This window comes from Pongo abelii, chromosome 14 (assembly GCF_028885655.2).
Source record: "Pongo abelii isolate AG06213 chromosome 14, NHGRI_mPonAbe1-v2.0_pri, whole genome shotgun sequence".
Classification (NCBI taxonomy): domain Eukaryota; kingdom Metazoa; phylum Chordata; class Mammalia; order Primates; family Hominidae; genus Pongo; species Pongo abelii.
Window position 1 is genome coordinate 24,740,106 of NC_071999.2, and position 16,434 is coordinate 24,756,539.

At 39.1% G+C, this 16,434-nt stretch overlaps 2 long non-coding RNA genes and 1 pseudogene across 2 annotated transcripts in view; 2 read left to right on the forward strand and 1 right to left on the reverse strand.

Moving 5' to 3' along the window:
- Positions 1–698: 698 nt before the first annotated feature.
- LOC129049451 (uncharacterized) lies at positions 699–6,099 on the reverse strand. The gene is made up of 2 exons (XR_008512530.2): positions 5,774–6,099; positions 699–5,253 (listed from the first exon to the last, which is right to left on the reverse strand). It is a non-coding gene; the product is annotated as an uncharacterized LOC129049451 (long non-coding RNA).
- Positions 5,707–14,642, forward strand: LOC103892188 (dehydrodolichyl diphosphate synthase complex subunit NUS1-like; annotated as a pseudogene).
- Positions 14,643–16,074: 1,432 nt separating this feature from the next.
- LOC134759880 (uncharacterized) overlaps positions 16,075–16,434 on the forward strand; it is a 34,135-nt gene continuing 33,775 nt past the window's right edge. Inside the window, exon 1 of the long non-coding RNA XR_010136736.1 lies at positions 16,075–16,389. This is a non-coding gene — a long non-coding RNA (uncharacterized LOC134759880). The remainder of the gene's footprint in view (positions 16,390–16,434) is intronic.

Genomic DNA, 16,434 nt, shown 5'->3' on the forward strand with positions numbered 1-16,434 from the left:
TGTTGGCCAGGCTGGTCTCGAACTCCTGACCTTAGGTGATCCACCCTCGTCAGCCTCCCAAAGTGCTGGGATTACAGGCGTGAGCCACTACACCCGGCCTCACCTGTTCTTTAGGATATGGCAGCAGATCATCTACATATCAGATAAGAATAGAACCACAGAAAAATTTAAGACCCTTAAAATTCTTGGTTAAGGATTATTATAAAATAGAATGGTATTTCAGTAAATCCCTGAGGCTTAGGAGTCCAGGTATAATGTTGGTTCACAATTAAAATATAAATCATGTCTAGGGACACTTAGGAACACAGAACATATATTTATAGCTAGAAAATATACAGCTTCAGACCAGGCATGGTGGCTCATCCCAGCACTTTGGGAGGCTGAGGCAGGTGGATCACCTGAGGTGAGGAGTTTGAGACCCTGTCTCTACTGAAAATACAACAAATTTGTTGGGTGTGGTGGCACATGCCTGTAGTCCCAGCTACTCAGGAGGCTAAGGCAGGAGAATTGCTTGAACCCAGGAGATGGAGGCTGCAGCGAGCTGAGATTGTGCCACTGCACTCCAGCCTCAGCGACTCCGTCTCAAAAAAAAAAAAAAATACAGCCTCAAATAGGACTAAAAATAAGATTATATATAAATTTGGTTTTCCAAGTATATGAGGAATAACTATGAGGCTGAGGTCATGAACAAATGTATATTCTCACACTTTTTTTTTTTTTTTTGAGATGGAGTCTCACTCAGTCACCCAGGCTGGAGTGCAGTGGCGCAATCTCGGCTCACTGTAACCTCTGCCTCCTGGGTTCAAGGAATTCTCCTGCCTCAGCCTCCTGAGTAGCTGGGACTACAGGCACACGCCATCACACCTGGGTAATTTTTGCATTTTTAGTAGAGACAGGGTTTCATCGTGTTAGCCAGGATGGTCTTGATCTCATGACCTTGTGATCCACCTGCCTCAGCCTCCCAAAGTGCTGGGATTACAGGTGTGAGCCATCGCACTCGTCCTCACATGGGGTTTTATTATTAGGATGGTAAGGGTATTATAAGGATTGGTACAAGGCATGATGAGTCCTTTTGCTTTTAGGCTTTTGACTTCTGGTTTTAGACTTTCTTTAGCCTCTGTTATTAGACAACATTATGCAAGCTTGGTTTTTAGAAGTTTGTATGGATTAAAATGAACTTAATGAAATTGTCCCTCCCCCCAAATTCTCAGTACAATTTTTAGGCCCACAAGGAGTCAAGCACCTCAAGGAGATCTTCAGTTTGAACTTGGTGTAGACACAGGGATACTGATGAATCAATATTCAAATTAGCTGTTACCTACTTAAAGAGAGGAGACCTTGGGGATTTCGAGGAAGGGTTCGTAAGGGAGATTTTAGCTGAGAAATACCATTTGCACAGTCAATCACTTCTGACCAAGTTATCAGAAAAAGGAGAAAAGAATGTCTCCCCACTAAATGTTCTAGGGTGGTGGTTATCTAAAGATTGTTGGAAATACTCTCCTGAAGTGTTCATTGAACTCTTAAGAGAGACAGCTTGTGTATCAGTGGCAGGGTTTAAGGTTCATTGTTTGGTACCATATTAATCCTTTAATATTTAGACAAATTTCCTTCTGAGTTTAAGGATAAAATGGGATGGGTTCTGTCTGGGCCTGGCCCTCATGGGGACATCAAAGGGCATTGTTGCAAAAAACAAAAAAACAACCACCCCACACCATCAGATTGCATGAGACTCACTCATCACAAGAACAGCATGGGGGGAACCACCCCCATAATTAAATTACCTCCACCCGGTCCGACCCTTGACACCTGGAGATTATGGGGACTGCAATTCAAGGTGAGGTTTGGGTGGAGACATAGAGCCAAAGTATATTATTCAAATAAGAAATCAGAAGAGAAATTGGAAAGTTCATTGAGCTGAAAATGAAAACACGATATATCAAAATCAGGGAGTTGCAGCTAATGTATACTTGGAGGCAAATTTAAGCACTAAGATCCTATAACAAAAAAGAAAGGTCTCAAATCAGTAACCTGAGTTTTCACCTTCAGAAACTGGGAAGAGAAGAGCAAATTAAACACAATGTAAGCAGATAAAGAAAATAATAAAAAGAACAGAAATCAGTGAAAGAGAAAAGGGAAAATTATAAGAAAAATCCAAGAAAGTAAAAGCTAATCATTTTAAACAATCAATTAAATTGTTAAACTTCTAGTCAGCTAATCAAGAAAAAAGTAAAAAGGCACGAATTACCAATATCAGGAATGAAAGGGTGGGTGTCACCAAATCTTCTACAGTAATTATAAGGAAACAAGGGACTACTATGAGCCATTTTTTCTAATAAATTTGATAACTTAGATGAAATGAACACATTCCTTGGAAGGCATAAACTATCAAAGTTCACTCAAGAAGAAATAGATAAAATGAGTATCTATCGAAAAAATCAAGTTTTTAATTAAAATCCTAATGACAAAGAAAACTACAGGTCCAGGTGGTTTTCATGGTGAAGTCTAACAATATTTAACGAAACAATAACAATTCGACACAAATCCTTCCAGACAATAGAAAAGGAAAAGGTCCTTCTTTTATTAGATGAAGACAGCATTACTTTCTTACTAAATCAAACAGACATCATAAGAAACAACAACAGAGACCAATAACCCTCATGAACAATGATGAAAATAGTCTTACCAAAATTTTAGCAAATCTAGTTCATCTATGTAATGACAAAGTGTAGTTTATCGCAGGAAGATAAAGTTGATTTAACATTCAAAAATCAATAAATGAACTTTATCATATTAGTGGACTAAAAAGAAAAATGCATATGATCATCTTAATAGAAAAAGCACTTAGTAAAACCCAACATTGAGTCATGATTAAAAGCCCTCAGAAAACCAGGGATAAAATGAAGAGTCCTCACAGGATGCAGGCCATCTACACAAAAATCTATGTCTTCCTAAAATTGAGAACAAGGTAAAGATATCTACTCTCACCACTTTTATTAAACATTGTACTGGAGGTTCTAGCTCATGAAATAAGGCAAGAAAAAGAAATCAATCATCTAGATTGGAAAGAGTAACACTTTCCTTATCATTTGTATAGACCAGCCAATGGAATCCATGAAATAAAAGCTATTAGAACTAATAAGTGAGTTAGCAAGGTGGCAGAGTTCAAGATTAATATACACAAATCAAGGGTATTTTTACATAAAACAATCAGAAATTGAAATTGTAAAAATGTTATTTCCAATACCATTAACAAATATAAAATTGTTAGCCATAAACCAAATAAAACATGTGGAAGACTTGTACATTGAAAACTACAAAACATTGCTGAGAGAAATTAAAGAAGACCTAACTAAATGGAACATGTACCATGTTCATGGATAGGAAGACTTGAAGTTGTTAAGATGTCAATTCTCCCAAGTTGAGTTATAGATCAATGGAATCTCAGTCAAAATTCCAGAAGGCTTTTAAAAATGAAAACCAATAATTGAACTTTAAGTTTTATGTGGAAAAAAATGAAGGACCTAGAATAGTGAAAATAACTTTGCAAAAGAAGAACAAAGTTGGAGGACTTATCTGATTTCAAGGCTAAATATAAAGCTGTATTAAAACAGTATGGTATTGGCATACATATAGACAAATAGATCAATGAAACACAATAGAGATTCCAGAAATAGACTCACATATATATGGCCAATGGATTTCTGACAAAGTACAAAGACAATTCAATGGAGAAAGTATAGTCTTTTCAACAAATGATGCTGAATCCCCAAAAAAGTGAACTTTGATTCATACCTCACAGCATATACAAACTTTAATTCAAAGGAATTCATAGACTTTAAACTATAAAATTTTTAGAAGAAAATAGAGCAGAAATCTTTGTGACCTTGGATACAACATCAAAAGCATAATTCACAAGAGAACAAATTGATAATATGCATTTCATCAAAATTAAAAACTTCCATTCTTCAAAATACACTGTTAAGAGAATGAAAAGACATAGATCAAGAGGACATATTTTTAAATCACATGTCTGTAAAGGACTTCTATGCAGAACATATAAAACCCTCGAACCTCAATAATAAAATGCAAACATCCAATAAAAAGAGGAACAAAAGATTTGAACAGACACTTCACCAACAGAAATATTGATGGCAAACAAGATCATAAAAAGATGCTTAATATCAATTTTTCTTCTTATTCAATAAAGAGATGCAAATTGAAACCACAAGATGATATCACTACACACCTGCTAGAAGGTGTAAAATTAAACAGACTGATATACCAAGTGATGGCAAGGATGTAGAGAAATTAGAAACCTCCTACACTGCTGGTGGGAAGGTAAAAATGGCACAACCACTTTGGAAAACAGTTTGGCAGTTTATTAAATAGCTAAATACACCTACCATATGATCCAGCCATTCCACTCCTAGAGAAATAAAAGCATATGTCTATATAAAGGTTTGTATGCAAATGTTTGTAACAGCTTTATTTATAATAACCAAAAGCTGGAACCAATCCAAATGTTCATCAACTCCTGAATGCATTAACAAATTGCGTTTACTCACAAAATTGAAGACTCTTCAGCCATAGAAGGAAATGGGTTGTTGATACTGCCAAAAACATGGATGAATCTTAAAATAATTTCGCTGAAGGAAAGAAGCCAGAGCTCACAAAAGTATGAGGACATACACTATGCTTCTATATAAAATTATAGAAAATGCAAACTAACCTATGATAACTGAAAGTATGTCAGTGGTTGCCTGGGGACAGGCTGAGGGTGGAGAAGTGGAGGGAAGGATTACAAAGGGCACAAGGAGAGACTGGGGTGATGGATATGTTTATTATCTTTTTTTTTTTTTTTTTGAGACGGAGTCTCGCTCTGTCACCCAGGCTGGAGTGCAGTGGCGCAATCTCGGCTCACTGCAACCTTCGCCTCCTGGTTTCAAGCGATTCTCCTGCCTCAGCCTCCTGAGTAGCTGGGATTACAGGCGTGTGCCACCACGCCTGGCTAATTTTTGTATTTTGGGTAAAGGCAGGGTTTCACCATGTTGGCCAGGCTGGTCTCCAACTCCTGACCTCATGATCCACCCGCCTTCACCTCCCGAAGTGCTGGGATTGCAGGCGTGAGCCACTGCGCCTGGCCGATCTGTTTATTATCTTAACTGTAGTGATGGTTTCACAAGCACAAACACACATCAAATTTTGCAATTTCAATATGCGTGGTTTAGTGTAGTCAATCATCCCTCAATAACACTGTTTAAAAAAGAAACATTAAAATTAAATTGTAAATTATCAAAGAAAAAGATAAACACTAAAAGCACTTTAAAAAAGGCATAACTATAAAAACACTGATTAGATTGAGAGCAAACTTCACAACTGCAGCAATCACGACCACACACAGTGGAACAGTATATTCCAAGTGCTGATGAAAATAATCATCAGTATGGAATCTACCCTGCTGAACAGTGTTCAAGAGATAGTATAAAATGAATGATTTTTAAAATTATTTATTTTTAGGGCAGGGCTGCCAAGGGAGGAGGGAGATGGCGGCGGGGGCTAGGTGAGGTGTTGGCAGTGGGAAGGGGTTCGGGCTCAGGGGGCGGGGGGACGCGGAGCGACGCCCGCGCCGGCGCAGGGGTGGATAAAAACCCATAGCGCCACGGGAGGGGGCGGGAGGGAGAGGGGGTGCCCGAGGGTCACAAGAGTATGACGGGGCTGTACGAGCTGGTGTGGCGGGTGCTGCACCCCTGTTCTGTCTGCACCCCACGCTCACCTCCTGGCTCCGCGTTCGGTTCGGCACTTGGAACTGGATCTGGCGGCGCTGCCGGCGCGCCGCTTCTGCCGCGATCCTAGCGCCGCTCGGCTTCACGCTCCGCAAGCCTCCGGCAGTCGGCAGGAACCGCCATCACCATCGGCACCCGCGCGGGGGGTCGTGCCTGGCCGCCGCCCACCACCAGATGCGCCGGCGCGCGGACGGCTCTTCCCTGGAGAAGCTGCCTGTGCGCATGGGCCTGGGGATCACCGAGGTGGAGCAGGAACTCAGCTTCTCGGACATCGCGAGCCTCGTGGTGTGGTGTATGGCCGTGGGCATCTCCTACATTAGCATCTACGACCACCAAGCTATTTTCAAAAGAAATAATTCCAGATTGATGGATGAAATTTAAAACAACAGCAAAACTTCTGGGCCTAGATTGTTCAAAATACCAGAGTTTGCAAATAGTAACGACAAAGATGATCAAGTTTTAAATTGCCATTTGGCAGTGAAGGTGCTATTCCCGGAAGATGGAAAAGCAGATACTGTGGGAGCTGCTCAGGACTTTTGCCAGTGAGTAGCCCAGAAGCAAAAGAGACCCACAGATGTGGATGTAGATATGTTAGTTCACTCAGTTCAAATGGTTGTCCTGATCCTGATTTAGTACTGAAGTTCGGTCCTGTGGACAGCACACGAGGCTTTCTTCCCTGGCACATCACATTGACTGAGATTGTCTCTTTGCCTTCCCATCTAAACACCAGTTATGAGGACTTTTTCTCTGCCCTTCGTCATTATGCAGCCTGTGAACAGCGTCTGGGAAAGTCGTGGTCATTGGTTGCATAATTTGATTTGAGGCTTATGGAGGAAAGGACTCAAGTGACTCTGATGTTTAGAAAGCACCTATGAAACCCTGTACACACCTAGTTCATAATCTTCATAATTTATCAACAAACACAAAAAAGTGTCTTACTTGAGCGTGAGTGTGTGCGTGTGTGTGTGCACACGTGCACGTTTGTATATGTGGAAATAAACATAAATGGGGACGTATTGGAGAAGGAAATACATAGACCTACAACTTTGAGCAAATAGCCGTGATGTTTTAGGAACTGAAATGTCACACTTAAAGTCTTCAGCCCAGCTACTTCCCTGTTTTCGTGGGGCGAAGAGGGCCTGATTAGAACTGTTCTGGTTGTGTTTGGCGGGAGGGGAATACATTTTGTTCAGTCCTTCTTAGTGACCAAACTTTAATTTTTAAGAATAATATATTGACTTACTGAACTGAGGCATTCTGAGTTGAAAGGAGCTCCAGAGGAATGGAGTTCTGTGTTGCTCACATGTTAAAAGCTTGCTCACCTTCAGAGCAGACGGAATACCTATCTTCAGATATCCGCCCATTTTCATCTCTTCATTATAGTCAAACAATGTGACTTGAGAGTGTTGCTCTGGTGCCTGTATTCTGGCTTATGAAGATTATTTGAAAAAGAACTCACTACGTTGAAATGCAGACTTTTAAAAATTTAAACATTGGATTAGGCAGTCAAAAAAACCAAACAAGCATAAAAGATCAGTAAGTTGTAATCTTAAAAGTAAAGGTCAAAAACTAATTATAAATGGAAAAAAAGTTTTGATTTCCTTTTTTGTTTGATGGGCAGTATGCCATATTATACCCAAACTTGGTTTAAAAAATATTCCCATCAACTATTTTTATTTAAAATAAACATTTGAGGGAAGTTACCAAGGCAACATTTTTTCCTCAAAAGTAACCTGTTCCTCTTTGGAATTGCACATTTTAGGGGCATGGTTAATACCAGAGAATTTTACTCAGTAAATCCTGATGGTTACCGTGTGTAAAATATCTTTAAGTAGGATTGAAGGCTTCTGTGGGGAATAAAATATTGCCAAAGTCTATAAAAATAAATTTTACATGTTCTCTTTTATGACAGAGAGCAGCACTGGTTCTGTTATTTTTTAAAATGAATAATTGATTTCTTGACAGGTGTTTAGTATTTCTTCCCTCACTGCTGATTCTTAGATAGAAACCATTCTTTATATTTGATAGACTGTTTTCAGAAAACTCTTATCACCAAGTGTACAATAGTTATCTAAAACTGTACATTTAGAAGGGAGCAGTTTAATACTAGATCTCAGAAGTTTGAAAAATAGCAAAGGACTGGATTTGGAAAGCATGGTCTGCAATTGCTTGTCAATTCTGAAGCTATGCAGAATAAATGTTTCAGCTTTGGATTATGAAACCTCATTTATGATTTTTAAAATACACTTGAAATAAAAATGATTAAACTAAATTTTGGTCCAGTGACATTACTTTGCACTGCATAGTCCATTATACATTTTAAGACTTTTTGTTTTAATTTATTACTGAGAGTTTTGTGTGAAGCTACAGCATATCTAATCAGAGAATTTCTGATTTGTTTCCTTATACTGTGATTATGTTATATTGAGGCATTTGTAGTGCAGCTTAAGACTGAATTTATGCCTTTTGTAAACATGATAGGTATAAATGTCTTATAAACATTCTGGAGTATGTATAGTTTTAATGAATGAAATTTAATGGACCTGATTAAAATGAAGGGATTTAATCTTTGTTAAAGTGAAGTTAGTGAAATAAATTACCTAAGGGAATATAGCCCAAGCCACTAAAGGTTTAATATTTGCATTTTTGTGCTTTTATTTTCTCCTTCCATTCATAAGTATATACTTGAAAGTACATCTAGCCTATGACTTGGGTCTCTTGAAGTTCTAGGAAGAGGCAAACTACAAACTACTAGGATTCTGATTTCAGATATAGGCATTCCAGAACCTTCTCTTTATGAGTTCACCTGCTAGTACAATCTCCACAACTTGAATGGCATTGGTTGTTCTATAATTCCTGCCAAAATCATCACAAGTTCTATGTCATCAAGGATCCCTTTGCACTCCCAAGAAGAACTGTTCATTTTAAACAAAAGTGTATGTCTTTATTTATATTGGAAAATATTGTCTTTAAATTGTTTCTTGTTGACACTCCCCACAAGGGAAATACTACCAAATTAAACCTGTTTCATGAATGGCAGCTTGGAGCATAGCAAGAAGTTGGAGGATTTGAATTCCATTCCCAGTTCTCATTGTGTTTTGTTTCTTAAAACCATAATAATTGATTACTGTTATAAAGTTTAAAAGGTGGTTTTCATGTGAATAGCAAATTCTGGTATATTGTGACTAACACTTAAGAATGCCTGTCTTTGAGAGGAAGGTGTTATAATATTAATGAACAGTGCCAAATACATTGTGCATATCTACAATTTAATCTTTGAATGTGTGTTACTGGATTGGCTCCCTCCTCCTTCTGTGTGATGGTACCATGCATAGAGTCAATCAAATCCTTGTGACGTTTTGTATGAACTTTAACAACATGTAAATAATGTGTAAAGCAAGTTTTTATGATTAAGGAATCAAATTTATTGAATTTTATTATTGAAAGTTGAAATTTAACAATGTATGAACAAAAACCAACAAAAGAATATACTCTTTTCATTGACTATAAAAAATTATTTATTTTTAAAAATTCACACATAATACTGTAGTATTTATGGAGTAGGTAGTGATGTTTCTATACATTCGATGTATAGTCATCAGATCAGGGATATTAGCATATCTGTCATCTGAAATATTGATCTTTTTTTGTGTTGGGAACATTCAATATTCTCTTTTAGCTATTTGAAAATATATATTCTTGACTATAGTCATCTTACAGTGCTATAAAACATTAGAACTTATTCCTCCTAATGTAATTTTGTGTCCTTTAACAAATCTCTCCCTATATTCCCCTTCCCCTTCCACATCCTCTAATAACCTGGGTTCTACTCTTTACTCCTATGAGATCAACTTTTTTAGCTTCTGCATATGAGTGAGAACATGTTTAACTTCCTGTTCCTGTCTCATTTCACTTAACACCATGTCCTCCAGGCTCATCCATGTTTCCATGGACGACAAGACTTCATTCTTTTTTATTGCTGAATAGTATTCCACTCTGTGTGTGTGTGTGTGTGTATGTGTGTGTGTGTGTATAAAATCATATTTTCTTTAACCATTCATCTTTTGATGGAGACTTGGGTTGACTCCATAGCTTGGCTATTGTGAATAGTGCTGCAATGGACAGGGAGTGTGGACAACTCTTGGATGTACTGATTTTCTTTCCTTTGGCTCTTTACCCAGTAGTGGGACTGTGAGATCATAAGCTAGTTCTATTTTTGGTTTTTTGAGGAAACTCTATACTGTTCTCTATAGTGGCTGTACTAGTTTACATTCCCACCAATAGTGTATAAGAATTCCCTTTTCTCCACCTCCTCACCAGCATTTGTCATTTTTTGTAATTTTGACAATAGCCATTCTAACTGAAGTGAGATGATACCTCACTGTGGTTTTGATTTGCATTTATCTGATGATTAGTGATATTGAACTTTTTCCATATATTTCTTAGCCATTTGCATGTCCTTTTGAGAACTATCTGTTCAAATCATTTGCCCATTTTTAATTTTTTTTTTTTTTTTTTTTTTTTTTTTGGCTGTTGAGGTGTTTGAATTCCTTGTGTATTCTAGAATACACAAGAATAAATCCCTTGTTGGATGAATAGTTTGCAAGTATCTTTCACCCTATGCAAAAGTTACCTCAAAATGGATCAAAGACTTAAATGCAAAACCTGAAACTATAAAAACTACTAGAAGAAAATACAGGGAAAATGCTTTACAACATTGGTCTTGGAAAAGATTTTATGAATAAGACCTCAATGCACAGGCAACAAAAGCAAAAATAAACAAATGGGATTACATAAAACTAAAACGCTTCAGCGTACCAAAGAAAACAATCAACAGAGTGAAAAGAGAACCAACAGAATGGATGAAATGAAGACTTTCAGAACCAAAACATCCTGAGAGAGTGTCCCACTGAAGACCTACACACAATACCCCACTAAGAGGTATACTTTGACCAAAAGTAAATTGAACCTGGGAAGATGGAATAAGATACATGAAGCTCGGGTGAGCAAAGAAAATGCAAGATAATACAGGTAAATCTAAAGGAGCACTGAGTGTGTAAAATAATAATAATCATAACTAATAATGCAGGTAAAAAATACTACTGAACTAAAACCTTATAGAAGATAAACACTAACTTATGATTTAAGAAAAACAACAACCTCTTAACCTAAGATTACAAGAGAATTTCCTTATCCTGATAAAGAGGATTAAATCATATAGAAAGTATTATCTTTCATTGTAAAATTCAGCGCTGCTCTAAAATCAGCTCCATTTTTATGCCTCATTGTGCTAGAGACCCTAGAAGCAGATTGTGGGGAAAAAAGAAATCTGTTATAGGGTCTAGGAAGGAAAAGAACTATTACTATGCTTAGAACATTTTTGAAGAGGAAATTCAAGATAATCTAGAGACAGCTATTGGAATTAACTAGGGAATTCAATGAATTGCAGGATATAAATTCAGCATAAAATTACTAGCAAAAATTAGATAAGTATATAGGATTCCATTAACAGTGAAAAATCCCACAAGGTTCCTAGAGATACATGTAATAATAATGTGCAAGACATTTCTAATAGGAGGAAATGGGTAAACTTTGTTGGAAGGCATGAAAGAAGACCTAAGTGAATGGAGAAATATGCCATATTCATGAATGGAGAGACTCAATAATGATGAAAACTATCATTACATTGATCTAAAGATAAAATGTATTTCCAAAATCTTTTCCCAAAATTTGTTTTTCATGCTGATTTACAAAATTAACATACAAGAGCAATGAGCCAAAAATAGCCAGGACGTACCTAAATATAAAGGTGAGAGAGATAACAGATATCACAACTTACTTTATAGAGCTACAAGTCTTAAGAGAGTGTGATATGGTTCAGGGGTGGGTAAATCAAATGATGAAACTGAGGCTACAGCTGGAAAAAGAACCGTGAATACATGTGAACTTGGTATGTGATGGGGACATTACCTCTCAATGGGGAAGGGGTGCACTACTTGGCACGTGGTGCTGGAGCAACAGAAAACAAATTCATCAAGAAAAAATAAATCACAGGTAGATCAACACCTACATGTGAGAATGCAAAGCCGTAAAAGATAACATGAGTTTATGCCAATATCACAAAGCAGGAGGAACAGTTTGAAGTATCAGACACATTAAAATTTAAAATTCTGTTCAGAAAAAGGCACCATCAATAAAGCAAAAAAATTTACAAGCCTCAGTCTGAGAGGATGTATTTGCAATCCACATAACCAATAAAGCATCACTATCCAGACACATAAATAGTTCTGAAAATCAGTGAGAAAAAGGCAAGCAACCCAATGGAAAAATGAGCAAATAATAAGAAACAATAAATATCAGGAGAAAACAATGGGCAATAAATACGTGAAAAGAGGCTGAACTTCACTGTAAACACTGAGAAATACAAATTAAAACAACTAGATGCCATTTTTCACCCATTAGAGTGTAAAAAATTAAGAAGTTTGATACTACTGAGTGTTGCCATGAATCTGTGGAAATGGAAACTCTGCTGCTGGAAGGCGTGTAAATTGGTGTAACCACTTTGGACAGCAAAGCAGCAATACTTAATAATAATGGTAATGATAGCGCTAATGTTTAATACTTACTGAACATTTATAAAGTGCCAGGCACTGTTAAAAGCTGGCGTGGAAAGCTGATGACACACATTCCCAGAAGCCAGGGGCTCTTCCTACAGTGGCCTGGCCCAAGGACCCCAGCACACGGCACCGGCAGACACAAGCAAGGCTGCTCGTGGTGTGGTGGGAAGCAGAACTCGTTTGCAAGTTCCTGAGTGGGGAAGGATCACTAACCTGTGCCTCATTGGTACGACAGAATATTCTGCTCTAGTTAACAGAAACACACTGAATTGATGTCCGTCAATACGGATAAACTTCAAAAACTTGATGTTGAGTGAAAAAAAGCAAGTTGCAGGAACCTTTACACCATTTGGCCATTTATGTCAACTTTAAGGCACATAAAATATTGTTGGAGGATGCAAGCATGTGATGGAAAAGTACAAACTTGTAGGTGGGAAATACGGACACCAGCCCTCCTCCATAGAGAGCTGACAGCCAGCTGGGGAGCCGCTGGGGCTCTCCATCCATCCATCTGTCCATCCATCCACAGGATCCAGGCCATCTCCAGGGAGGGAACACTGGCTAAGGGAAGCAAGAGCCAGCCTTGAGGAGCTGGAATCTGGAGGAAGGTTATTCTAGGAATTCAAGGACTTAAGACATTTGAAATCTACTAACGTCATTTGTTATGATTCATTATACATTAAAAAGTCAAGAAACAGCAGATGCTGGAGAGGATGTGGAGAAATAGGAATGCTTTTACATTGTTGGTAGGAGTCTAAATTAGTTCAACCATTGTGGAAGACAGTGTGGCGATTCCCCAAGGATCTAGAACCAGAAATATCATTTGACCCAGCACTCCCATTACTGGGTATATACCCAAAAAACTCTAAATCATTCTACCATAAAGACACATGCACATGTATGTTTATTGTGGCACTGTTCACAATAGCAAAGCCTTGGAATCAACCCAAATGCCCATTAATGATAGACTGGATAAAGAAAATGTGGCACATATACACCATGGAATACTATGCAGCCATAAAAAAGGATGAGTTCGGCCGGGCACAGTGGCTCATGCCTGTAATCCCAGCACTTTGGAAGGCCGAGGCTGGTGGATCACAATGTCAGGAGATCCAGACCATCCTGGCTAACACAGTGAAACCCCATCTCTACTAAAAATACAAAAAATTAGCCGGGCGTGATGGCGGGTGCCTGTAGTCCCAGCTACTTGGGAGGCTGAGGAAGGAGAATGGCGTGAACCCGGGAGGCAGAGCTTGCAGTGAGCCGAGATGGCTCCACTGCACTCCAGCCTGGGCGACAGAGCGAGACTCCATCTCAAAAAAAAAAAAAAAAAAAAAAGGATGAGTTCATGTCCTTTGCAGGGACATGGATGAAGCTGGAAACCATCATTCTCAGCAAACTAACACAAGAACAGAAAACCAAACACCACATGTTCTCACTCATAAGTGGGAGCTGAACAGTGAGAATACATGGACACAGGGAGGGGACCATCACATACTGGGGCCTGTCGAGGGGTGGAGGGGAAGGGGAGGGATAGCATTAGGAGAAATACCTAATGTAGATGATGAGTTGATGGGTGCAGCAAACAACCATGGCACGTGTATACCTATGTAACAAACCTGTACATTTTGCACATGTATCCCAGAACTTAAAGTATAATAAAAAAATTTTTTTTAATTAAAAAAAAAATCAACACGGGTTCAATGAACATGCAGCCAACGTAACACTTGTTAAAATCCTACCTCCATGCAGGATGAGAATTCCTCCGGAGGTGGAAACAGAGAAAACTTCACGCTTGGTAAAGTACCTGAGGCACCCATTACAATCTGGGACAAGATGAGGACATCAACACTCACGCTGTATTCCACATGGGAGGTCCAAGTCAACTCTAGATGATTTTTAAGAGATATAAGAGCCGGGCACGGTAGCTGACACCTGTAATCCCAGCACTTTGGGAGGCTGAGGTGGAGGCTCACTTGAGTCCAGGAGATCAAGACCAGCCTAGGCAACAAAGCAAGACCAAGACTCCTTCTCTACAAAAAAAATAAGAAAATTAGCCTGGCGTGGCAATGCACACCTGTGGTTCCAGCTACGCTAGAAGCTGAAGGGGGAGGTTCACTTGAGCCCCAAGTTTGAGACTACAGTGAGCCACATTAGCGCCACCGCACTACAGCCTGGGTGACAGAGCAAGAGCCTGCCTCCAAAAAATAAATAAATAAATAAAAGCTATAAATACTGCAAAGAGGCAAAAACTGCTGTGGTTTGCTAACAATCTAATCATATCTAGCAAATCCAAGAAAAAAAAACAGTAAAAAATGAATAAGAGAATTCAGTAATATAGTCAGAGATGAGGCCAACATATTTTCCATGTCTTTCTATATACACAAGAAATAATCATTTGAAAGAAGCTGTCCCATTTACAATAGCTAGAAAAACTGTGAAATATCTGGGGGCAGAGGTTGGAAGAAACAAAAATGCACACAAAACCTGCGAGAGGAAAACCAAACCTTTATTGGCAGACACAAAATAAACTTTCTGAGTAAATGGAAAGACATCTTCTTCTTGAATGAGGAAATTAACATTGTAAAGATGTCAATGGTCTCCCAAAGTGATCAAGATGTGCCCTGTGCAGTGGAATCCCAAACTGCAATTGCATCTTTTACGAAATTTGACGCAGGGACTGAAATTCACCTGGAAAAGAACATGCTTAGTAAACATGGTTTCCTGAGGGGAAAAAAAAAAAAAAAAAAACAAAAAAAAACAATGAAAATTGGTCTTGCAGACAAGGTTAAAATTAGAGATCCCAGAAAGAAACGGATATATCTCCATGCGGTGAGGTACACTGGGAAGGGCATGTCCTATGGAAAGAGCAGGGTAGATGATGGACCGTCTGGAAAACAGGCTGCCAGGGGACAGAATCAACACAGATTTCCAAGTTACAAAAACAGGTAAATTCTGTGGATTAAAGAAAGATATCTAAAGATCTACAAACACAAATCTAAAGAATCCTTAATTTCACTGGAAATCAAAGATGTTGATGAGGGTAATCATGAGCTATTGTTTTTCACTCGTAAAATTGGGGGTGAAAGACCAGGATTAACCTTTCTAGCGATGATAAAGGTGTAAAAAGTATTTGGCTGCGCGGCTGGTGGTGAATAATTTTTACAACCTTCTCAGAAAACAATATGGAAACATCCAGCACAAGCCAGCAGAGAAAACCTGTTTGAGGCCTCTGCTGTGGATAGGGACGCCTGCCTGAACACAGGAGAATCATGCGCATCCATGCTAGTTGCAGTCATTTTGGTAATAGAAAAAAAAAAAAGAATTAGAAGGGGAAGAAAAGAGAAGCACCTTAACTCTTCGCCGGCAGAGGAGAGCTTGTTACACAGCAGCCTGCAGCCATCAAAGAAAATGAGGTCGAGCTAAGTGGGCCAACGTGCAAAGCTCCCGGGACATCGTGTTAAATGTAAAAAGCAAGTTGCAGACGACGCATGAAATATGTATGATTCCATTTGTGAAAAAGCAGCATTGCTAGAAAAAAACTGTATATTTTATTTCGTATGTACACAGTGTGTAGATCCATGTAAAGAAAGCAGTCCAGACGGTGGCGGGGTGGGGGGGGGTGGTTGGAGATGCAGCCAGCCCTGCTTTGTGTCTAGATACCCTGGCATGCTTGGCGCCCCCATGCCCGAGGTCATGTGCTCCTGCCATAATTTAAACAAATGCCTGAACAGCAAAATGAAATTAGAATAGGCAGCTGGACGTGGTCTGGAGTGAAACAGGGAGGCGCGGTGTGGTGCGGTGAGAAGGGAGACTGCGCTAGACCAGGCGATGTCTTAGGGACCGGAGAGGGGTGAGGCCCACGGCGGTCCTGGGGAGCGGCGCATGCAGAGCTTGTAGCCAGTGAACAGGAAGTATTGGCGAGAGAGACTGAGAAACCCAAGAGAGTGTGGGGTGAGGAAAAGGTCAAGGAAGCCCCAGACTTCCAGGTAGGGTCTGGGCGGCGGGGGTTGGGGAGGAGGTGGTGGGAAGTA